This window comes from Apium graveolens, chromosome 10 (assembly GCF_009905375.1).
Source record: "Apium graveolens cultivar Ventura chromosome 10, ASM990537v1, whole genome shotgun sequence".
NCBI classification, from domain to species: domain Eukaryota; kingdom Viridiplantae; phylum Streptophyta; class Magnoliopsida; order Apiales; family Apiaceae; genus Apium; species Apium graveolens.
Window position 1 is genome coordinate 13,311,509 of NC_133656.1, and position 26,364 is coordinate 13,337,872.

The 26,364-nt window shown below is 36.6% G+C and overlaps 1 long non-coding RNA gene across 3 annotated transcripts; it reads right to left on the reverse strand.

The window, feature by feature from the left end:
* Window positions 1-4,376: 4,376 nt before the first annotated feature.
* Window positions 4,377-5,684, reverse strand: LOC141693637 (uncharacterized). Of its 3 annotated transcripts, none has more exons than XR_012563166.1 (3): window positions 5,535-5,684; window positions 4,922-5,037; window positions 4,377-4,735 (listed from the first exon to the last, which is right to left on the reverse strand). It is a non-coding gene; the product is annotated as an uncharacterized LOC141693637 (long non-coding RNA). The 3 variants fall into 3 exon arrangements; XR_012563167.1 differs by having other exon boundaries at window positions 4,922-5,050; XR_012563168.1 differs by lacking the exon at window positions 5,535-5,684 and adding an exon at window positions 5,136-5,503.
* Window positions 5,685-26,364: the final 20,680 nt, after the last annotated feature.

The window sequence follows — 26,364 nt, forward strand, 5'->3', positions numbered from 1 at the left end:
CTCTAAACTGGTGCATCTCAGATGAAGACTACTTTCAACAATTAGCTGAAGAAATGATCAGAGTTTGGGTTGTAACACTAAGGGAAGTAAGAATCTACTATCAGGATGGATCATTCACATTTCTTGGCAGCAATTTAATGGACACCTTTTCACCCACAGAGATCAAGAGAGTGATAAGCTTACTGAAGGATAAGGATACAACAACTAAGGCATAGAGATCTGTTTTGGCTGAATGGTTAGTAGAAAGGGAAGAAAGAAGATTAAGAAACAAGGCTGAAAGTGTGGAGAGGAAGAGAAATTATGATGAGGAGATATAAATGTACATTCAAAAATCTGAAGATCTCAAGGAAAAAGGGATGAGCAGAGTTACCAAGGATGGAAAATTTCTAAATATCAAAGCTAGCATATTCTTAAGATTTAGGATTGATTTACTGAGTAACTATTCAATACATGACAAGCTCAAACTTGTGGAATCTTTAAGAGGAACACCAATCATTGAGGAACTGGAAATACTTGTAAATTTAAAGGACCTCATTAGAGAAGAAACGGGAGATGAGACATTTGTCTGATGTGTGTATCTGTTAAACTCAAGAAATCACCTAATGTATGAATATTATATTTGTGTCAATTTGCATGTAAAGTTTATTTGTTCATTGTAGCTTGGGATTAGTCTTGTTACATGCATGAATTTGTGATAAGCAATCTTCTCACAAATTGGGGGAGATTGTTGTGCAAGACATGCCTGTACTATAACAAGACTAAGTCAAATTGGCAGCCCTAAGTAAGTTGTAGGATAGTTTAAGTTTGCATTTTGTATTGTATCACTTAAGTTTGTTAAAATGTAAATAGATTAAACTGGAGTATTTTTTTATAAACAGTCTCAAGCCTAAGAATAAACTCTGGAAGAAAATCATGAAGATCATGCCTCATAGAAAGTGTGAAGAAGCATGGAGTTGAATAAATCTGTTTTGGGAAAAACATTCTAAGTCAAGAAATCTACAAGTCACAGATTAAGTGTTATAGAGAAGTCATTCAAGAACTCCATAATGACTTATCGACAAGTCAAAATATCACTACAGATCTCAGAGATATCGATAAGTCAAATTATCACTAGAAATCTCAGAGATATCGATAAGTCAAATTATCACTAGAGATCTCAGAGATATTGATAAGTCAAAATATCACTAGAGATCTCTGAGATATCGACAAGTCATTTTTGCACTAGAGAACTCAAAGTTATCGACAAGTCAAAATGAAGACATGAAGATTGGAGATATCGACAAGTCAATTCTATATACAGAAATTTAGAGACCCCGACAAGCCAAATTCTCTTATAGAGAACTCAGAGACTTCGATAAGTCAAAATCAACTATAGAGTACTAAGAGATCTTGATAAGCCATTATATTTATCGAGATGCCGAGTTCTCTATATAATAAACTGGAGATCTTGAGGTATAACTCAAAGTACAGAGTGCAGACCAGTTAAATATCCAAGATTATCAATCAACAAACAAATCAATCACTGATTTGGAAAGTCTACAAAAGCAGCTTGAAGAGTACAAGATCAAAGGCCAAGATTAACTGATAAAGTAAAGTCACAGACATGCACGATTTGCAAAGATACACTAAGCCAGAAATAAAAGGCTTTAGTTAACTTAAAATAGGGTTTAGTACATGCTATTGCATGATGTGTAAAACCAGTGGTTACTGTTCTATAAAGTGAACACTGGATGCTTTATTTCAGTTGTAACCATAGATAAAAAATTCTAGTAACTCTGAAGAGAGAACCTGAGTTCTTAACATATCAAGAACCCAGAAATTTGTAGCAAAATACTAGCTTGATTTTTATATAAAATAAAGTGAGTTTTGAAAGATAGTGTGTTCATGTGCATGTTTAATATTCCTTTTAAAGTATATTATCTCTACAAGATAGATTACTTTGTTTACCATTCATAACAGTTCAAAAAGCCATTAAAATTGTATAAAACACATTCACCCCCTTGTGTTGTATTCATTACCTAACACTTGTTGATGCAAAATGATGGAAAAAATGTGTGTTTTTATCTCCTTCTCACAATCAGTGTTGCTTCGCCCTCTGTTTCCAGTACACCTTCTGTTTTTCCAGTAAATTCAAGTAATCCCATCGACCTCTATTATATCTTTGTACCCCTGCTTCATCTCTTCTCGACCTGAACTTTCGAAGCATATTCCTACATTCTTGTATATGTTGCTTGTACTCATTTTTTATACCCCTACCCCATTCATATAACTTTTGTCCATAAATTTTAATTTTATCAACAATCCCCAACCTCCCAGCATACTCCCATGTGTTCAGGATGTTACCCTTGCAGTCTTTCTCTCGAAGCCACACATTCTCGAAACAAAATATAGGACCCTTAAAAGTATAAACTTGTCTATTTAAACTCAAAAAGATTGGCAGGTGATCAGAAGTTGCAACATCAAGTACCCGTACCTCCGCTAAAGGAAGGAAATCACTTCATCCTTGAATTGCCACTCCACAACCCAATCTTTCCTGCATCCAATTATGTTGACCCCTAGACTTCTCGCAAGTGTATTTTTCTCCCACATATCCCAAGTCCATCAAACTACAATGAAGGAGTGCAGTAGAAAAACCTGTTAATAACTTTAATGGCTGACATCTCCCTCCTCTCTTCTCATGAACAAACGTCACATCGTTAAAATCTCCCAACACACACCAGGGCAACATAGATTTATCTTTTAACGTTCTTAACATATCCCAGGACTCTCTCCTTCGACAACGCTCCGGAAACCCATAGATTCCAGAGTATCTCCATCTCCCTATTTGGTCATGCTCCACTTCAAAATCAATGAAATTTCTCGTGGCTTCTAATACTTTACATGCTCCCTTATTTTTCCATAGCAACGTCAAACCTCCACTCCTTCCTTGAACATCCACAGCCACATACTCTGCAAACTGCAAACTACGACATAACTATTCTATTTTTTGTTTTTTAGCTAAAGTCTCACATGAAAAAATTATACTGGGCTTTTTATTATGGGTAATTTCTTTCAAAAACCGAATTGTACGTGACTTACCCAAACCATGATAATTTCAGGCCAAGATACTCATTGGGCTAGACGGGCCTAGATTCCAGGACCGCCTCTAATCCATTTTTTTTAATTATGTGTAACACGCTAGATTATGCAGCGTTAAGTAGTTGATTTTTTTTTGTTTTTAGCTTTTTATTAGGTGTTGTTGTGGGGCAGTAAATACTAGTTAATGTTACATTTTTAACAATCATTTTAAATTAACATTTTTTAAATTTAGTGACGTACCATAATTTAACAATTTTTAGTTTTTTAAGGTTCAATAATCCCCTTTTGGGCTTTAAAAAATATATCCTTTATATATAATAACCGTAAGGGACTTTTTATCCAAAATTTTGGTCATGTACCGCAAAAACAATCTCAGCCGTTGATCTGATATAATTAAAAATAGACGAATAACGTTGTATCTTATAAGAATTAATATACTCACTACACCATACATTGCTTATAGCAAAAGTGAGAAAATATTATCTTAAGTGCTACATATGTTGTAATAGAGTCTACGGCAACAGTTATGCAAAAATTGGGCATTGCATCCGAGTGCGTTGCAATTAGTTGATTTAGCAACGAATATGGCACCCTATATAGCAACAAATAATTTATTGTAATACATCGATATAACAACAAATTATTGTCTACAGCAACACCTATATAGAATTGCACTAGCTTTAATTCCTTTCTTTTTAATGACTTTAAGGCAAAAATATTAGACCAATGGAAATAATTTTAATCAAGATATTGCAATGATTTCGACCCTATTGTACTGATTTTGTAACTTTTTAGCAACATAATTTAATGAAATAGAAACATTCTTAAAAAAATGAAAGATACTTGTTGTAAATACAACTAACCAAGCGTATAAGCCACAAATTCAATTGACAAATCACAATCCAGGTATCAAGTTTCCAGCAATCCAAAAGCGGTACCATGACCGTTACATTGTAGTCTTACAAAAGCGTTCCAAATCTAAGTCACACATATAATTTAGCCATTAAAATCAAGGCATAATTTACACAAAAGACTTAGGAGGCGTTTGGATATACCATGGTAATGGGAATCGGAAATGGGAATGGAGGGTATGGGAATGAGGATTAATGGGAATGGGAATAAAATGGAAACTCAAGGGGTATGGTGGGTTTGATTTACCCACCAAGAGGGAATGGAGTTCCCATTCCTCACCACTAAATTGGTAATTCAAATACTATCACTTGGATTTAACGTTCCGATTCCCGTTAGCCGGACACATTAACCATCAATCAAACACCCCCTTGGTCTAGATGGAAATATATAATTTAAATTATTAAGTTAAAAGAAGACATAATTGGGAATCAACTAGGCAGATTCGTCTCCATCTGAATGGACAGCATCATCAACTTCTTAGGCTCAATCATTCTTTCTTATATGCACGCTTTCTAGTCATGCTTTGTTGCTGGAATTCAACCGTGAAGAACCTTTGGAATGTCAGGCTATGTCGCTGGGATTCAACTCGATAGCAGTTGCATAGCTTGATAGATGTTCAGTAAATTGACTGAATTATGTTGACAAAGTAATGAAAATTTCAATCAAAATCAGAGTAAAAACAAAACCAAATATTCTTAAAGTTGTTCAGTGGCGAAACAGATCAGCAAGTGAAAACATCCTAAACCTGGAAATGAAACAAATCATCAAAATCATGAGTTGGATGGAAAATTACCATGAACTAAAATAGTTTTCCCCTCTAATAAAAACAATAATAATTAAGAACAGTAGGAGCTGTCAGGAACTGAAATCGCTAATAAGCTTAGCACATCACAAGTCAAAACAGATAACTAGTTCAAGTACTTCATCGTACCTTGTTATACAAACCTCCAAAAAGAGCCAAATCTGTTGCAGTATCAACATCGGCATCATCAAAGATTAAGAGCGGAGACTTTCCCTCTAACTCTAGTCTGCCTACTTCAGTTGAACCTGTAAAATCAACCTAAAATGATCAATGAGAATAGTAACTTAAACATTTTACAAATTATCATAAAATAAGCAATGATATAATCTTATACGGTAGTTACTTAGTTGATGTCCATATGAGAGCATATGGTTGCACCAGCTGTTGGGCCATATCAAGTTGCAAAATTGAGTACTCTATCAGGAATACAAGCTTATGTGAAAATGGCCATCAAAATGGTATTTAAATTCCAAATATTAGTTAGATGAATAAAAAAGAAAATAATTGTATAAAGACTTGAAGATACCAGCTTGGCTAAGTATTACAAAGTAAAGAGCAGAAAGTGGCATATGCTCAGTAGGTTTAACAATCATGGTGCATCCAGCAACTAATAATTCCACCAACTCTAGTTGGTTCACGCAAAGTTGGGATTCCCTAGACTTTTCAAAGTGTTTCAGTGAACTTTTGCAGCTGCGCTAGCATAGTAATGCAAATTGTTTACAGAAGAAGGAATTTTCAATACCTTGCCAAAACCAAATAACTTGCCAGCATCAATTGCATCCAATGCCGCTAATTCTTCTACATTCTCTTTAATCAAGTCAGCAAATTCCAATATTATCCTTCCCCTCTTCTAATCAAAAGATCAATCACAGCATAGCAAATTAAATGTCAAAATTACTCTATATTAAACTCATAAATCAAACCCATGTGCTTTCATCAGATTGCATTGATCCTATTAATGAAATTCACTTACACAAGCTGGTAAGCGGGGCCAGGAACCATGATCAAAGTTCTCAGAAGCATCCTTGACATCTAAATCCATATATTCTTTGTCACCTTCTGTAATTCTAGTTATTATTTATTTTGTTCTTGGATTTGTTGTCTCGAATGTCTTGCATGTTCATTTCATTTTTGAACAAGAGTTCAAATAAATAAATGGTATCAGCAAGATTTTGAAGAACATTGTCTAAGTAGTTACAAAAATAAATACAGAGCATACAAAAAGTTCATAAATTTAACAATAAGATACCCAATTTAAAATCACAATCGAAGCTCCCCTAATTGAATTTGTGTATATAACATATAACATATCTAGAAAATGGCGGTACGTGCCATTCTTATATTTTAAATTATTGTTCTGCAACATCCAAACAACATTAAAAAAAGGATGTACTCTTCAAGGGACATTATTGGCTCACCAATACCATTAGATGTTTTCTGAGGTATCAGGTCAAAAATCTCTTTTAGAACAACAAAAGGGACTTGATTTTAGAACAACTAAATATTCTACTTCAAGTAGTATTACAGGAGAAATATCTTTTCGCTCTAGGAAACAGCTCTATCTCGTTGAACTGGAGCATATGAGTTTTGACATATATGATGGCATTCACTGTGTAACTAGTTGTAAGAGGATCATCAATCTTGTGCAGTTTATTATCGTTTTCCCCTTTTGATAATTTCAGCAGTTTGGTATAGTTAACGTTGTAAAATATTTTGTGATCCGAATATTTACACTTTTAAACCAGGAAGGAGTAGTTATAAGATTATGCAGTTAACTAATAGAAATGCGAAATATTTATATTAGATTATACAAGATCTGCCGTCCAAACCTTACCGGGTGCTGTGCCCAAAATCTTGTATGGGCTATATTTAAGGCCCATGAATGGTTTAGGGTCGATTGTCATGAATTGTTATAGGTTTAATGAGGTTCTTGATTTAAAAATCATGGTTTTGGAGGAACCTGCATCAAGGCAAGGATCATGGTTTGACGGTAGCTGATCAGGAGGTTCAGCTAGCTATACACAGGTCTATAGGTTCATAGAAGGTACCGAGGTACGTCAGAAATGAGTATTGGTATAATGGTGAAAGCACCTGGTTAGGTAATGGGATGGTGAGGTGCTGGTGCAGGAGCATTGGTATACCTCAGCTGGATGGAACAGCGTACCTCAGTTGATAGAGGTAGAGTTTGGTTAGGACTGTACCTCCTACGATAAAGGGGAATAGTCCTTATCTTCACGGAATGGGTTATAAACAAGATTCTATCACCATAAAATGTGATAAATATAAATAGTAACAAGATAAACACATAAATTCATGGGAATTATGTCTCGGTAATGGATTAAAATAGATTTCTAAGTGTCCAGCCGAACTGGACATTAAACCTCGGCTAGAAATAGTTGGATTAACTGAGGGAGCTCGTTTTGGCTTATCAAAACATGGATTATTGGCCAAGGAACGGAGTCTAAATCCTAGAGAACTACATTAAACTTGATCCCTATATATAGGGTATGTAGAAAATTCGCAAAGGGGCCGAATACTCACTATTTGTACATTGGCACGTGTAACCATTGTGATTATTTTTCCAAGCACATTTGGCTTGATTCGAGAAAGCATTTCTCAGTCATTTTGCTTGGTTCTTTGCTAATCCAGTTTGTTAATCATACAAAAATACAACTTTATTTCTTCTGTTGAACCGCTATTCTGCAGCTTCTGCAGTTCCAAATTACCTGAAAATCAAAGGTAATTCCGTTATTTAGACATGATAAATATGGGGTGTTATAAACATTTTCTCTCATAACATTTTTGGCGTTAGAAGGAGGGGACTCCAATATCTTTTTTGAGAGGGAAAGATGTCAGACAATTTTGACAAGGAACGAACACCAATAAGGGGTCAAAATGGCAACAATGGCGATCCTAGTGAAGAAGTTACCAACAAGGATATCCTGAATCACCAACAAAAAATGAGCAATATGATCAATTCCTTGGAAAAGAAGTCCACGAGGTTGAGCAGGCAGATGAGGAAGCATTAAACTGTGGGGAAAAGGATGTTACTCCCATTCAAATGGACTTCGAAGATAGAAAGGAGGAAGATGATGTTGAACCAAATAAGCCTACTTTTTCTGATGTGGACACCAACCAGGAAAATCTAGACTGGGATCCCAAGAAAATGCTCGAAGAGGAGGCTGAACCTTTAGCTACGCATAGCGTGAGCGTCTTTGACCGCGTGGGGAAGTAATTGACCAATAAGGATCTCAGGCTGGAGCTTGATAAAAAGAAGGAGAAAGCGGCAGACAAGGTGGATGCATAAGGTTCAGTATCCAAGGGTTCAAAGGGTAAAAAGAAGGAGAAAAACCCTCTCAGGTGAAGGAAAGAAAGAGTGAAGCCGCACCTGAAGCAACTGTAGCAGAAGAAGATGGAGGTTCCAGTTTCACTCAAAGCTCGACACACAATACCAACGGAGGTTCCAGTGCATAAAAGAAAAGTGACGAGAAACTGTCTGATGGTGAGGGAGGCACTTATAGGTCTAAGGACATCCGTAAAGTTTTGGAAAAGATAAAAGCAGAAAATGGGGGCATCTCGAAGCTGACTGTGGCTTCTCCCTTTACCAATAAGATCTGAGACTCACCCCTTCCACGGTCATACAGAGGAGTAGGAGACTTGAAGTTTGATGGAGCTTCTGATCCTGTGGAATACCTCAGTCGATTCAATATGGAGATGGAGCTTCTGATCCTGTGGAATGCTGAGGGAGAATGCTCATCAATGGTTCAAAAGGCCGTCGGCAAACTCTATTCGCTCTTGGAACCAGATGTGTCAGGGATTTATGACCCAGTTTCAGGCTTCAGTCGTCTATGCCCCACCTGCGAACACCTTGGATAATATTAAGCAGCGTTAGGATGAATCGTTGAGAGAATATTTCAAGCGTTTCAATGTTGAAGTATCAAAGGTAAGGAGAGCTCTTGATGAAACTTATAAGAACTTCTGGATATCTGGGGTGAGGCCAGGTACTGAATTCTGGAAGGCGCTCCAACGTGAGGAACCTAAAACCCTCAGTGATTTCTACAACAAGGATGAATCACACAAGGTGGTGGAGGAGTCATTGGCAAACCTAAAGAGAAATTCTTTTGGAGGCAATGGAATATGGAGCAAGAACAAAAGGTCTAGGTCTATTAGCCCCAGGGATAGAGGATTTGGTAAACGATCTGCCTTTGGTGGAGGTTCGAACAAAGAGGTTCTGCGAGATAATAAAACCTTTCCCATCACTGTAAACACGACCTAAAATAGAAAGGGATTAGGATATGTCTATCCACAGCAAATGGAGCAAGCTAGGTACACGGAATAAATACCTTTGAAAGCTCTGATCGGTCATATTTTTGAGGTAGGAGAAAAGGCAGGCATCTTCAAGAAGCCTTATAGGTTCGGGCCACCAGGAAAGAGAGATGAAGGGAAATATTGTGCCTTCCATGATGTCAATGGCCATGATACAGCTGATTGTCACCATCTGAAGGACCACAGTGAAGGCCTGATACGTAATGGTTACTTAACAGAGTTTGTGGCCCAAGAAGCTAGAAAATACAAGGACGATAAGACCAAGAAGGAGGTTGAGAAAGAACTTGAATGTACCACCAGAGCAAGAAGCATTAACACAATCATTAGGGGCCCTTACCACGGAGGTTCATCCTGAAATTTGATGAAGAGGTACGCAAGGGAAGCTCGAGACCGGCCATATTTCGAGGTTCATAATTTGAATGGAAGACCTCCAAGGAACTTTGGAGGAGAGGCATATGATATCACTTTCATGGAAGCAGATGCAGAGCATGTGCATCACCCGCACAATGGTGCTTAGGTGAAAACTATTTTCATTGGCGGTTTGAATGTACACATAGTGCTAGTAGATAACGGAAGCTCCTGTAATATACTCCCTTATGCTACTTACTAGAAAATGGGTCTTCTCGATAAGGAAATGTCACCTGTCTATAATGAGTTGTACGGATTTACTGGAGGCCCGGTATGTATTATAGGAAGGGTGAAGCTAGTAGTAATGTTGGGAGATGAACCTCTGTCACCTACCCAGGTGGAGGAGTTCATGGTGGTCGATGATGAAATATCTTATAATGACATAATAGGTAGGCCCCTATTGAAAGGTATGAGGGTGATAACCTCCTTATACCCCTCTCCCTGAAGTTCCCTACTCCAAGGGGATTTAGTTGTGTCAAAGGAAATCAAGGTGAATCTAGGGCATGTTATATCCAACTTTACGAGTAGCTGAGCAGACATGCAAGCACGTGCTATTGGAAGATGTAGGACCTAGTTTAGATGGCTGTTACAAGCAAGTGGAACCACCAATAGAAAATATCAGACAGGTGGGGAAAAAAGTGGGAGGTCCTCATGCAATGCTATTATGATTATCAACATCCAGGAGAAGCTCCTTATGTCGATATTTTCTTTTCTTCGGGGGTAGATGCCCATGGTAAGGTCCTTATGCTGGAAGCACCCCCACTAAAACTCTCAGAAGATGGTGACCTTTTGATGGAGGGGGTTGTTAAAGAAGTTAATGACAGTGATTTTGAGTGTTTTAACAACATGCATGAACCACACAAGAATCAGGATAAGGAGGTCCCGATGGAAATTGATTTGGACCCAAGGATGCCCGAGATTAAGGAAACAACAGGGGCTACTAGAGGAACAATTTCTATATTAGTGGATGAAGCTGACCCCACAAAGGAGTTGAAAGTTTGACAAAAATTGTTGGCATAAGTGAAGGAAGCTTTATGAAATTCTTAAAAGCAAACCTTGATGTCTTCACATGGTGCCATTCAGACATGGTAGGGATAGACCCAAGGATTATATTTCATCATCTCAACATTGATCCAGAAAAGAAGGCTGTAAGATAAAGAGTAGAGCTATCAGTGTGGAGATAACTATGGCTTTGAAGGAGGAAGCAGATAGGTTATTAAAGGCAAGTCTGGTTAGGGAATCTCACTACCCAGAATGGCTTGCTAATCCTATGTTGGTGAAGAAACCAAATGGAAAATGGCATACCTGTGTGGATTTCACATATCTTAACAAGGCATGTCCCAAGGGCGGCTTCCCTTTGCCTCAAATAGATTAACTAGTTGATGCTACAGCCGGACACACTCTGCTCAGCTTCATGGATGCATATTCTGGTTACAATCAGATTCCTATATTTAAGTCGGACGAAGAGCATACTTCTTTCATAATGGATAGAGGTCTCTACTGTTACATTGGGATCTCATTCGGGATGCTGAATGTAGGTGCAACCTATCAAAGGCTGGTTAATTGAATGTTCTAGAACCAAATTGGAAGAACGATGGAGGTATATGTGGATGATTTGTTGGTGAAATCGAAGGTTGTAGCTGATCAAGTAGCACACCTGTCTGAAATGTTCAACATTTTAAGAAAATTTTGAATGAAGCTTAACCCTCAAAAGTGTGTATTGAGGGTTGAATCAGGAAAATTCTTAGGGTTCATAGTGAACCATAGAGGTATTGAGGCAAATCCTGCAAAGATACAAGCCTTAATTGAGATGCGTTCACCATAAACCGTCAAGGAGGTGTAGTGTCTAACTGGAATGGTAGTTTCTCTAAACAGGTTCGTGTCTAGGTCATCTGACAGATGTAAGGAGTTTTTTGCAGCCATCAAGAAATGGAAGAATTTTGAATGGAGCTCAGAATGAGAAGCTGCATTTTAGAAGCTGAAGCAATAGTCAGGCAGCCCCCCATTGCTGTCTAAACTTGTGAAATGATATATTCTTGTTTTCTATCTTGAAGTCTTAGAATATTCCGTCAGTGCAGTACTGGTGCATGAGGAAGGTAAGGTTTAGTTTGCAGTCTACTATGTCAGCAAAAGGTTACATGATGCTTAGACTCGATACATTAACATGCAGAAGCTTGCGTATGCTTTAATACTTGCGACTAGGAAGCTCTGGTTGTACTTTCAAGCTCATAAGGTTGAGGTGCGTACCTCATACCCATTAAGGCAAGTTGATAAGTGGATTTTATATCCATTTAGAACGCTTCATATTGGTTTAAGTAGATGATTTGACCTTAAATATGTAGTGTTTTTTATGCATTTTGTGTTGAGTATGTGCATGGCTTTAGTTGGAGGCAGGAATGGCCTTCTATATGCTTTTATGTTGATAAGAGATCAGGAATTAAAGTGCGAGCGCTTGCGAGAATATCAGAACGAGAAACAAGAAATCTGCAGAAATTTTCCAGAAGCCAAGCGCGCCCTCGCTTGACTTAGGCGTGCCCGCGCTTGACTTAGGGGTGCTCGCGCCCTATTCTCCAGAAGCAGAGCACGCCCGCATTCCATACAGGTGCGTCCGCGCTAGGTCGGGCAGACAAAATCCTGATTCTAGTATGTTTTGGATATTCTGAGCGGCCAAGTCAACCTGGAGCATATAAATAAAGAAAAGGAGATGAATTAAACAATAAGAAACAAAGGGAGAACTCTGGAAACCAAAATCACACAAGACGGCTAAGAAGAAGAAGATTTAGTTTTATATCATTCTTTTGTATTCTTCTAATTAGGCAATACTTTGGATGCTCATTTGGGATTTGTTTTCTAAACCTTAATACTTTAATATTTTCTTGTAGTATTCAGAACCTTTTAACTATCATGTTTTCATTGGAACCCATGATGACGAGCCGTTCGATTATGAACTAATCATTATCGTGGGCTTCTAACGGATTTATTTATGGAGTTTATTGCCTAAAGTTTCCAATGTGTGATGAATTATTGATTTCCTAGTATGGTTGTGCTTAATCTTCGTATATGTCTAAGTTGTTTATTAATCTCTATTGAATGCGAAAGTGGATATAGGGGTTTAGAACTTGCCATGCTAGCTTAGGTTTATTGATGTTTTAACATGCATGATTCGTAGTGTAATCTTAACCATCTTACGCTGCCTATGTGATCTCAATGGATAACTTACTCTTAACCCATTATGTTTTCAAATTTTATAGACATATACGGTCTAAACATAATTGGTGTCTGCCCATCTTCTATCTAATTTGTGGATGCTGAGTAGTAGGGTACACGTATATTGAAATATAGCATGTACTAATTTCGTTTTATCTGATTAGTTATCTGTTAGATATATTTGTGATGTCATGACTAATATGATTTGTGTTTAGTTTTTCAGATCTTACTTAACAGGACAAATCAGTACTTAACTGGAAATTAGTACTTATACTGAAGTCAGGACTTAAGATATCAGAACTTAAGTTGTCAGAACTTAAGTTATCAGGAGATATTTATCAGGAGATAATATCAGGACTTAAGGAAACGTTCAGATAAGGAAGGCGGCTGATTGAAAGGAAAAAAGATCAAGACAAATATAAGAAGAGATATGCATGAAGAAGAATTCTATGAAGAATAGAATACTTGGAAGAAAAGATAACTGATTGATATATTTTAGGAAGCAGAATTATATTCGATATCAATTAGAAGATTATCTTGTAACTATGTAGTATATAAACACAGACATAGGGTTTACACTATATGTATTATCTTATTCGAGGATATTATTCTTTGTAACCCTAGCAGCTCTCGTGATATTTGTTCATCACTCAGAGAGAACAGTTCTTTGTAACAGAGTTTATTGTGTTGAATATAATATGTATTCTGTTACTTGAGTTCTTATATTCGATTTGATTGTAGTAAACACTGTATTCAACCCCCTTCTACAGTGTGTGTGACCTAACAAGTGGTATCAGAGCAATCTGTTAACATACATACAGTAAAGATCCAAAAACAATCATGTCTAAAGAAGCAAAAATTCCATCCAAGCCCACCAAAACTGAAGAAACTCTAAAGACTCAAATCCATAATCGATATGAGACTATTAGGGTTCCCATACTGAAACCTTCTGAGTATCCCATATGGAAGGTGAGGATGTCTATATTTCTGAAAGCTATAGATCCTGAATACCTTGATAGAATTAATGAAGGACCACATAAGAAAACTAAGCTCTCTGTTGTAGTTGCAGATCAACCCACAGTCTGTACCAAAGGTGAAAAGTGAATATACAGCTGAAGATATCTCATCTATTGCAAAGGATGCAAAGGTAAGACATTTGCTGCATAGTGCCATTGATAATGTCATGTCAAATAGGGTAATTAACTGCAAGACTGTAAAGGAGATATGGGATGCCTTGGAGACAAGATGCCAGGGAACTGACTCAATTAAGAAGAACAGGAAGAGAATACTCACTCAAGAGTATGAGCACTTTGACTCAAAACCTGATGAGTCATTAACTGGTTTATATGACATATTTATCAAACTCTTGAATGATCTATCACTGGTGGATAAGGAATATGAACTTGAAGTACTAATCTTAAATTCCTTTTAGCTCTTCCTGAAAGTTGGGACTTGAAGGCAACTACTATAAGAGACAACTATGCTCTTGATGAAACTACTCTTGATGAAATTTATGGTATGCTCAAGACTCATGAACTTGAGATGGAACAAAGAAGCAAGAGGAATGGGAGAAAATCAAGGACAATTACTCTTAAGGCTGAGGAGGAATCCCCTAAAGTGGCTGTCTCAAAGAAAGGCAAAGGAAAGGCTCTCATCACAAAGTCTGATACTGAGTCATCAAGTTCTGATAGTGAAGAGGATTCAAAAACTGAAAGTCTATCTGAGATGGATGCTGATGAAGAGATGATGAAATTGTGTGCTCTTATGGTGAAGGGTATCAAAAAGATAGCTTACAGGAAATTCAGAAGGGGAAAGAAGTTTTCCAAGAAAGGTGCAAGTTCTGATAAGAAAGGTTTTAGAAAATCTGAAGGCAAAGGAGAAAAGTCTAACAGAGGAGATTACTCAAATGTCAAATGCTACAACTGTGGTGAGAAAGGCCACATATCTCCTGATTGCAAGAAAGGAAAAAGTGACACAGGCAAGGCTCTTGTTACAAAGAAGAAAAGCTGGACAGACACTTCAGATTCTGAAAGTGAGGTGAACTATGCTTTGATGGCAAATGCGGATAGCAGTTCTGAAGCTGCCGAGTTAAAGGTACCTCAAACAACTTATGCTTTTCATACTGATGATATTACTGAGTTGAGAAGATATCTTAAAACCAAGTTCATTAGTTATAGAGATCAAACTTTGATATGTGAAAGATTAACTTCTGAAAATCTTGCTTATAAAAGAGGAATGATTATTTAGAAAAAGAGTTAGTTATGTTCCATCAAACTCAGAAAGATAGAGATGATGCTTTCTATGTTAGAGATGAAATGCTTAAAATGAATGAATCTCTAAAAACTGAGTTAGAAAAGGAAAGAGAGATTATCAGGACTTGGACTAACTCTGGCAGAACAACTCATAATTTGTTAGGTAGTGGAAATTGGAAAGAGGGCTTAGGTTATGGAGATGATAAGAATAATAAAGGAACTGTAGAAATTGAGCCTATAGTTGTTAAACAAAAGCCAAAGGTAAATCCTGTTAAGTTTGTAGCTGTAAAGTCTGATACTGATAAATCAGAAGTTAAAGAGAAATTAACTTCTGACAAATCAAAACAGGATAAGCCAACTGAAGTTAACATAGGCTTGATGACAAAGAAGCAACTTAAGCACAAACTGAAAGATGTTAAGAATGTAAACAAGGTAAAGCCACCCAGGAAAAATAGGAATGGAAAGGAAGGTGTGAATAAAAGCAATTATTATAAGCCTGTTCCTAATGCTCCTAGAAAGAAATGTTATAACTGTGGAAATTCTAACCATCTGGCTTCTTTTTGCAGGAAGAATAAGAACATAAACTCCTTACCTTCAAAATCAGGAGTTAAGAGTCAGTCTGTTAGATATAGGCCACAAAATCCTTGTTTTCATTGTGGTAGTTTATGGTATTTCATTTATACTTGTAAGGAATATCATAGTTTGTACTATGATTATTATCAAATAAAACATTCTTTAAAGAAAGTTAGCATTGTTCCTTCTAGTGTAAGTTCTGATGCAAAGTCTAATACTGTAAATTCTGATAAGAAAATTGTTAACATAAACTCTGATGTTAAATCCGCTGTAAATGTTAACAAACTTAATAAGGCCAAAGGATTCAAGCAAGTCTGGGTCCTTAAAACTAATCATTAGTGGTCTTTGTGATTGCAGGGAAACAAGAAAAACATCCTAGTTCTGGACAGTGGATGTTCAGGACATATAACTGGAAATAAAGCCCTACTATCAGACTTTATGGAGAAGGCTGACTCAGGTGTTTCTTATGGAGATGGCAACATGGGAAAAACTCTGGGATATGGCAATATCAATCTTGGGAATGTCATCATTGAAAAAGTAGCTCTAGTCTCAGGACTTAAACACAATCTGCTGAGTGTTAGTCAAATCTGTAACAGAGGTTATCATGTGGATTTCTTTGAAGAACACTGTGCAGTTGTAAGCAATTCTACAGGCAAAGTTGTTATGAAAGGATATATGCATGGTAACATTTATGAAGCCAAGCTTTCAACAAGTTCTGATGGATCTGCAATCAGTCTGTTAAGCAGAGCATCAATTGAAGAAAGATGGGATTGGCACAAGAAACTCTCTCATTTAAATTTTAACAATATAAATGAACTTATCAAGAAAGATCTTGTGAGAGGACTGCCAAAATCAGTATTTACTCCTGATGGCCTTTGTGATTCCTGTCAAAATGCAAAACAAAGAAAATCTTCATTCAAGAGCAAGACTGAATCTTCAATTCTTGAGCCTTATCACCTACTACATGTTGATCTATTTGGTCTAGTGAATGTCATGTCTATTGCAAAGAAGAAATATGCTATGGTCATAGTGGATGAGTTCACCAGATACACATGGGTGTATTTCTAGCACAAAAAAAAGTGAAACTGTATCTATCTTGATTGATCATGTCAAACAACTGGATAAATTGGTCAAAGACTCTATGAAAATAATAAGAAGTGATAATGGCACTGAGTTCAAGAATTTGATTATGGAAGAGTTCTGCAAAGACCATGGAATCAAGCAGGAATTTTCTCCTCCTAGAACTCCACAGCAAAATGGAGTTGTTGAAAGAAAGAATAGAACTCTTATTGAAGCTGCACGAACTATGCTTGATGAAGCAAAGTTACCAACCTATTTTTGGGCTGAAGCTGTGTAGACTGCTTATTTTACTCAGAATGCAACACTTATCAACAAGCAAGGAAAGATACCATATGAGATGGCGAAGAAAAAGAAGCCAAATCTGAAGTATTTTCATGTATTTGGATGCAAGTATTTTGTTCTTAAGACTCATCCGGAACAGCTATCCAAATTTGATCTAAAAGCTGATGAAGGAATTTTTGTTGGATATCCACTTTTCACAAAAGCCGTCAGAGTCTACAATTTAAGAACAAGGGTTGTGATGGAATCTATCAATGTCTCTTTTGATGATAAGAAGATTACAGGACTTGAAGATTTCAATGATCATGATCAGCTGAGATTTGAGACTGAAGTTTTAAATTCTGATTCTGTAAATCCTGACAGTCTAAATCCTGATACTGCAAACCTTGATGGGTTAAACTCTGATGTTATTGAAACTGTGGTAACTACGCCAAAGGAAAATGCACCTGTGCAGGGGGAGCATATTGAAGATACAACCACATCTCAAGAAGCATTAGAACCAAGAACAGGCTCTTCAAGTTCTGGTTCATCAAGTTCTGATGGACCAAGTTCTAATAATTCTGGAAACTCAAATCTGATAATTCTGGAAACTCAAATCCTAAAGGATCCAACTCAGAGAGCATAATTTCAGGGGGAGCATCAAAAAATATTGATGGAGACAACATGGAACATGGGGGAGCATCCGGTTCTAGAGATAATCTTCCATCTACAAGGAAGTGGACTAAAGCACATACACCTGACTTGATTATTGGAGATCCTGAAGCAGGTATTAGAATTAGAACAGCAACATCAAATGAATGTCTCTATCACTCTTTTCTTTCTTAGACTGAACCAAAGAAAGTGGAAGAAGCTCTTCAAGATGCTGATTGGGTGCAAGCAATGCAGGAAGAGTTAAATGAATTTGAAAGAAATAAAGTCTGGACCCTGGTGCCAAGACCAAAGAACAGATCTGTTGTTGGTACAAAGTGGGTGGTCAGAAAAAAAACTGATAGTGATGGCATAATTACAAGGAATAAAGCAAGGCTGGTTGCAAAAGGATATTCTCAACGGGAAGGAATTGATTATGATGAAACATTTGCACCAGTTGCTAGATTGGAAGCCATAAGGATATTTTTGGCTTATGCTGCTCACAAAAAGTTTATAGTCTTTCAAATGGATGTAAAAAGTGCTTTTCTTAATGGAGAATTGGAAAAAGAAGTATATGTTGAATAACCTCCAGGTTTTGTAGATTTAAAATTTCCTCATCATGTCTACAGACTTGATAAAGCACTTTATGGCCTTAAGCAAGCTCCAAGAGCATGGTATGAGACCTTAGCTCAGTTTCTTCTGGAAAGTGGATTTAATAGAGGGACTATTGACAAAACATTGTCTTATCTCAACCATGGAAATGACTTACTTTTGGTGCAGATATATGTTGATGATATCATTTTTGGTTCTACAAATGACAGACTTTGTAAGAAGTTTGCCAAGTTAATGCAGTCAAGATATCAAATGAGTATGATGGGAGAACTTAGCTATTTTCTGGGCCTTCAAGTCAAGCAGAATGAAGAAGGAACTTTTATTTGTCAATCTAAGTACACCAGAAATTTGTTGAAGAAATTGGAATGCAAGACTGTTCAAGTGCATCCACTCCTATGGCCCCTGCAAAAAATTTGGATAAGGATACCTGTACATCAGTAGATATTACTGATTACAGAGGTATGATTGGCTCACTACTCTATCTAACTGTAGGTAGACCTGATAACATGTATGCTACCTGTCTTTATGCAAGATTTCAAGCAGATCCAAGAGAACCTCACTTAACAGCTGTAAAAAGAATTTTCAAGTACCTTAAGGGTACAGCTAATCTAGGATTATGGTATCCTAGGGAATCAGACTTTAAGCTAATAGGTTACTCAGATACAGATTTTGTAGGATGTAAAATTGACAGGAAAAGCACAAGTGGAAGCTGCCAATATCTTGGAGGCAGATTGGTTTCTTGGTTTAGCAAGAAACAAAAGTCAATTTCCACATCAACTGCAGAAGCAGAATACATTGCTGCAGGAAGCTGTTGTGCACAGATTCTTTGGATGAAGAATCAGTTACTGGATTATGGGTTAAGATATTCTAAAATCCCTATTTACTGTGATAATCAAAGTGCTATTGCTATGACAGGTAATCCAGTTCAACACTCAATGACAAAGCACATCAACATTAGGTACCATTTCATAAGGGAGCATGTGATGGAAGGTACAGTGGAATTGCACTTTGTTCCAACAGATCAACAACTAGCAGATATCTTCACAAAACCACTATGTGAAGCTACTTTTACAAGATTGGTAAATGAACTTTGAATGGTTTCAGGTTCTTTCTCTAAATCTGCTTAGTTTATGTTCTGATACATCAGACTTTATGATCAGTATTTATAGATATTGCTATATTTGTGTATTCTGTGCTTAAATTGAAAATTTCTAAGTACTGATTGTTGTCTGATGTGAATTTCTAAACTCTGATAGTGATATGAATGTTTCTGTGACTATTCAATCTAATGAAGATAACTGTGCTAGATGCTGACCTAGTAGTCTTTAACATACTGATGATCCCTTGTATGATGTAATTATTTATGTGGAAATCTTTTAACACTAGCAAATTCTGATACTGAGCTTAGTTATGTTTACTTTGTGTATCTTATTACTAAGTCAAAAACTAGAATAGTGCTTCTTATCTGTTAAGTTATGATGTTGGTAAATCTTATAAATGTACTAAGTGCTGATAAACCTCACTTATCAAAAGAAAAAGAAAAAGAAAAGAAATAAAAATCAGGTACTCCTTTGAGATCTAGAGAAAAATACATGTGGAAGGGAAGACCCAAGTACATTGCTGGTATTAAGTAATATGCATTAGAAAAGCAAAATAAATTTTCTTGGTGACTTTTCACATTCTCTGATTACTAGAGAAATTCTTTGATTACTAGAGAATTACTCTGATAACAACATAAATTCTGATAAGCAGTCGTGACTCACTTACACTGAGAAGCCACTGTAAAAAGGAATTTCAAAAGATGCATAAAATGAGCACAAAACAGTTGAGGTGGACTCATGTATGAACTCATTCTATAGTAGACTTCAGAATAATGACAGATTTTGAGCAAAGTTCTTAGTTATGCCTTATTTCTAAGATGTACTGAAGTGAATCAGACTTTACTCTTTTTCTGATATTTAGCTAAATGCACACACTTACACTCCTTATGAATGATGAAAATTACTATGGTGATCAATGTTGTTTTAGATGAACAGTTTAAGTGTCAGTTGTATAAATTCTGAGGACAAGTTCTGATGAAAGTTCTGATGATTAAGTTCTGATGTACCCATATCAGTATTTGTGTGAAGAATTACAGGAATAAACATTCACTTTTCGAGTTAAGGAGCCATATTTTGATGACTTTTAAATTCTGATAATAATCAAGTTTTGATGCTGACGTGGCAGTATTTATTTACTTGGTTTATTTTTGGTCATTACTTGAACGGTTATATTTTCTCAGAATATTGGATTATGTGAGATAAATCTGTCATAATAATTGTGGGTTAGTGGTTAACGTATATGTCTTGAAAACCTACATGTGCACAGTAATTGTTCATTATTTCCCGTGCCCATTAACTCTGGCTTTAGATCTTTTACTGACTGTTATTATTACACATTGGTCTAGGGAGACGAAGTATCATAATTTTTACTTGTAATTATTAAATACTCCTCATGTCTCTTGGTATTCTATTGGCTATTTAAACCAACTATACATTCCAACCAATACATCTTCCATTTTTCTCACAAACTCACTCTTTTTACATACTCATAAAAAACATGGTTCGTTTCAACTTGTTCATGAACTATGAAACTTTCAATATAGAGTTGAGTTGTGATGATTGGCAGCAGGAGTGGCATATCACCGCCATTCCTGATGAACTCTGGAATTCAGTTCCGCAAGAGGTTCACACAGACCTCTTGTTCTTTTCGATGGAATATCACCTCCATCTTGATCGTTTGGAAGAGGAAAGGAGAGAAGCTCTCCGTCAGCAAGAACATATCATCCATCTTGCAGTGCTCTTCATCAGCAACAACATGAACTAGTCGATAGAGTTTTCTTAGACTAGGACTAAGGCTGTTGATGTTAAGATTCTAAGATTAGGTCTATCTTGTAATTTTTGAATGTAATTGATAAATTTCATCAAATGTACTTATCTGATATATTAATAAAATTTTATTTAATTGCAAGATTTGATCTTTATTTCTCAAATTATGTGACTGTGCATGCTTTACTCGCCAATTGTCAATATTTACTTCGTCAATTTTTCACTTTATCCTGTGATGAATATTTTGATTCAATACTGGTCAATTATAAATATTGATGATTTGAGAAAACTAGATAAGTCAGATAATGAGGAATAGGTTCCTAAATCAGAACCTGTTGTTGTAGAAGCTGAGAAGATCACTTCTCAGAAAGATACTGAAACTGGGAGTTCTAGGCCCCTCAAAAGGCTTAGAAAGATAAATTCTGATGATAAAGCTCCCACTATGTCTCCTCCCTTGAAAAAAGTGAAGAAACAAAGAGCTTACAGGGACACAGTTGAGTCAGATTCAGAAGATGAGGAAGCATCAGCTAAGGAAGAGGGTCAGGAATCTCTGATCCCAACAAAACCAATTGTAATTGAATCTCTTCCTTCTGTACAACCAGAATTTGCTGAAGCTACTGAATCTACACCACCACTATCAGCAACTCAAGTTCAAGAAACTTCTCAGGACAGAGTTCCTGTGTCTCCTATAGTTGATCCAGTACATGTTGAAGACCCAGGTACAAGTGCTGAAATATACATACATAACTTGGTTGTGCCTGAGGTTCTGTACTTGGAAGCTCCACCAACTCAACTCACTCCACCAATAACACCAATTTTGGATGCTGATTTCAATACAGATATTCCATCAACACCAGTTCTGAATCTAGATGATGAAGATCAGATTTTAGGTGGGCATCAAAATTTGGATATTGATCAGAACTTAGTTGCAGATCAGAATTTAGAGGACGATGTTGAAGCCTCTATAGCCTCACATACTATTATTTTATCAGAGGACGCTGATACTGCAGACTCTGTAAGTTCTGATGTTGACAATGCTGAAATTACTGGTGAAGCTGCTATAAATGTAGATGCTGATGCAGCTGGTCCTTCAGGACATGCACCTCAACAAACAGTTAACAAAGCTGATTTGATCAAGAAGTTTGTTAGAGAGGATGCACCAGTACCTTGGAGTGAAACTCCTAGAGGAAAGGAGTGGACTAAGGAGTGGAACAAAGTTACTTTTGTTCCTAATGAAAAAATTCTTGCTGAGCACCTTGCTAAGGCTGATGAAATGCTGATAAATGATGATTTCAAGGCACAGCTGAGAGTTACTGCATTGAGTACAAGGCACCTTCAAGGTTGTTAGGGCGAAAACACGCGCTAATATTCACGCAAGTATACGCGTTCACAAGTAATATAGAATACTTTCTAGTTCGTTCCCACAGAGACTCGGACTAATTACTGTTCAATTAAACTCACTCACCAATGTATGATTACTTCTCAATGTTAAGACACTAACACTTAGAATTGTTGACTAAATATTAACTACAATTAACTACTTAATTAATCACTTAATTAACACTTCGAATTAACAATATTAAAACACACATGAGATCTCAACTTCATTACTACTTCCTTCAATAGTTATTATTATTAACCTTAGCATGCAACAATGACGATATTAATCGAATAACACGAAACTGATAAAAGCCAACTTTCATTGTACTAATACCATTCTACCAAGCATCCACAATTAAGATAGAAGTTGAGTAGGCATCAATTATGTTGAGTTCCTATATGTCTACAGAAATTGACAACATAACAATTTTAGCACAAGTTATTCCTTTTGATTACACAGGGCGAATAAAACGGTTAGAGTTACTCACTAATCATGCACATCATACATGAACCTATGCTAGCATGGCAAGTTCTAAATCTCGAGATCCACTATCGCTTCACAAGAGATTAACACCCTATCTTATATGTTCGTGACGCACATAAGACGAATACGCACAACTAATACTAGATATCATACAATCATCACACACTAAGGTATTAAACAACTAACTAAAGAATTCTATAGTAAATCCGTTACGACCCCATGATCACGATTAGCCCATGATAGCACTTATCGTCATCATGGGTTCATATAAAAACATGATAAACAAACATAAGAGAATAATAACTAAACTAATTATATTAAACCAGAGTACGTCACAAGAGTAATAGGTTCAAAGCAAAGAAAACTAGCATCCAACGTTACAACGAAATAAAGAATCACAAGAAAATATGCTTCCTCTTCGTTGCGGTGTGCTAACACGGTCTTCTTCCTTGTCTCCTTTTCTCCTTGCTTAATACCACGATCCAACCTCGTGAAAACGTCTCTAAATCTACTTATATAATAGTCCCACAAAACTCAGATTACATAGAAGTTGGAAGCCAAACAGAAGTAGAAGTCATATAAATTATCAAATTTCCCGACCCTGCGCGGCCACTCAGCATAGCTGAGCGGGCGCTCAGGACCCTACTGGAATTTTCCTGAGTTTTCTCCGTTTCTTCGGTGTAATCTGCCCCTTTCTTTCCTCTCGCAATGCTGAACACATGCCAAGGCTTATTCTTGATGATTACTCCTCAGAAATGCAACTAATACCCTGAAATGCACAAACACTAGAAAAATGCATCAAATACACAAAATACTTGATTTCAAGACACCAATTTAAGCTATTTTAAGACGTTCTAAGTGGTATAAAATGCCACTTATCAAAGGTCAACACTCAATAACTCATGACAAGGTGAATAAAATTCAAGAATCTCTGATCCAGTAAGATATGAATATAAAATTGGAAAAGAACAGATTGTTAGTCCCTTAACAATATAGCAAGAATTACAGAAGGGGGGTTGAATGGAATTCTTGAACCTTTTTCTTGAAATAAAAATGTTCAACTCGATTATGGATATATTTGTTTTGATTAGCACAATGCGGAATGTAAACTTGAATGAATCAAAACATAGGTAATTAAAAACAAGAGTCTTTAAAAACTTTCTGGTGGATTTAAACAATTCCACTAGAGATATATTTAATATATCGAGAGGACTCTGTGTGTAGAAATGCTCACAGCTTCTTACACAAAATAGAACTGCTAAGAACACAAGAAATGCTAAAGATAGTGCTTACAAAGATTTCTATGCTGTTGTTTCTTAGCTATCTCAGTTGTTTTTCTATTTGCTACTCTCTTGGTTTATATATTACCAAGATTACAAAGTCAAAAAGACTGAACAAATATAAAATCTAACAGTCTTGATCTTTGCTGCTTTTCGTCCTCTATTACCCAGTTAATGGGCTTCCACAGTGTGTTTGTATCCAACTCAACGGCTGTGTGTCAGCTTTCACTGTTCAACTGATGTTTGAATTCTTGATATGATCATCCGTCGACTTTCAGATCATCCGTCGATGACTTGATTGATCATCCATCGACTGCTATGTTAAACATCCGTTGATAGTCATTTGATCATCCGTCGAAGCTTTGTTAATCATCCGTTGGTAGCTATTTTGGCACTTGACTTCATTTCACTTATACAGAATTACAAGACATTGCTTATGTACAGTTAATCAACCTATTCTGCATATCTAGTTAAAGTCAACATGACTTATATGCTACTTTAGATTTTATACAAAGGTGCATACAACACTGTGCTACAAACTTATTATTACATAAGCTACTCACTCGATGGATAATAAGTTAATCATCCGTTGGGACTATAATGAGTTATCCGTCGGGACTATAATTCTTATCCGTCGAGTGCTACTTTATTTCACTAAGTAAAATCTACTTAGATGTTTTGTTTAGGTAATCATCAAGTACACAACATATTCACAACAATCTCCCCCAATTTATGTCTACTGGAATTATAGCCATAAATTAAGAGATACTTGATGATAACAAAATATCCTAAACATATACCTTTAAAGATAAGTAGATAAAACTGAAAGTGCTTCAATTTAAACGAAAATGTACAAGGTTTGGCTCACAGTCAGTTCAAGATGCTCCTCTAGTCTGAGCAGATTTTTCTAGATTCTTGAAGGTCTGGATCTTCTTCCAAGCTTTCTGTTGTTTTCTTCAATTTGATTCTGGAGCTGTCTGTGGAATTCTAATTCATCAGATTCTGAGAGATCTAACATTTCTTGCATTTCCAAGAGAGTCTCATTGCTAGAGATACTCAATTGGTCTTCTAATCTGAAGAATCTTCTCACACCCTTGTCATCCATGAATTCCATCAGCCAGTAGGGCCTTAGATGCACTCTTCTCCCTGTGTATGGGATGATAAGAGTTTTGGGTAGTGCATCTTTGGCTCTAACACTCCTTAGCTCTTCAATCTTCTTCAATACTAATCTTCTTGCAGTTACATTGAACCCAAAGTTTTTCTTGAAGGATGAGTAGACTTTAATCAACACAGCTTGGCTTTCTTGAAGTATCCTGTGAAGAGGCCACTGAATCTCCCTTCCCCCTTTGTACTTGAACACCAACCTTTCAGGTAGGTTTCTGTATGCATCAATTGCCCTTACCTCATCCAGCTCCTCCAGATAGAGGTTTAGATATGAGAATTCTTTGATGTCACACAAGTACAAGTAGTCTCCCCTGTTGACCTTGGGTTGAGCTTTGACTACTGACTTGGATTTGAGAGGTGACAACTTCACTTTCTTGACTGCCCTTGATTTTGTCCTTCTTGGCTTAGTAAGAATTGGCAAGTTAAAGTCAGGAATTGGTAATTTATCCCACTCTATTGGCTCATCCTTTGGCACAATAGGCTCTCCATGTATGTTCCTGTAGGGGTCCACCACCCTTATGTCTTCAAACACCACAGAGGGCTTTGATGCTTGAGTTTCAGCTTGAGTGGATTCCTTTGGAAATTGATCTTTCAATTCCTTGTGAACAACATCCAACTTTCTTTTTGTTCTTTAAGCCAGTTCTTTCTTTCTTGGGGATTTCTTCTATTTTTCAATCTTCTTCTCTGATTCAGCAGCTTGAGATGGTTGAGAGGGAATTTGTTGAGAAGAATTCACAGCCTGTAGCTTGGCCAAGATAGCAAGCTGTTCTTTCTTTTGTTTAGACTTCTTTGCATCTAGAGCAGCTTGCCTCTTTTCCTGCTTCAATCTGGCTTTTTCTTCTTCCTTTGCATGAGCAAATTGTGGATGTCCAGCTACCACACAAATTTCCTTCCCATTTCTGAATATTTTTGCAATTCTCTTTCTTGAGGCTGAATCAGCTGGATCTTTGTAGAGGAGAATAGATCTTGACAGAAGCTTCTTTTCATCAGGCTTGAGTGTCTCATACACAGAATCCATAGGGTTCTTCAAAGA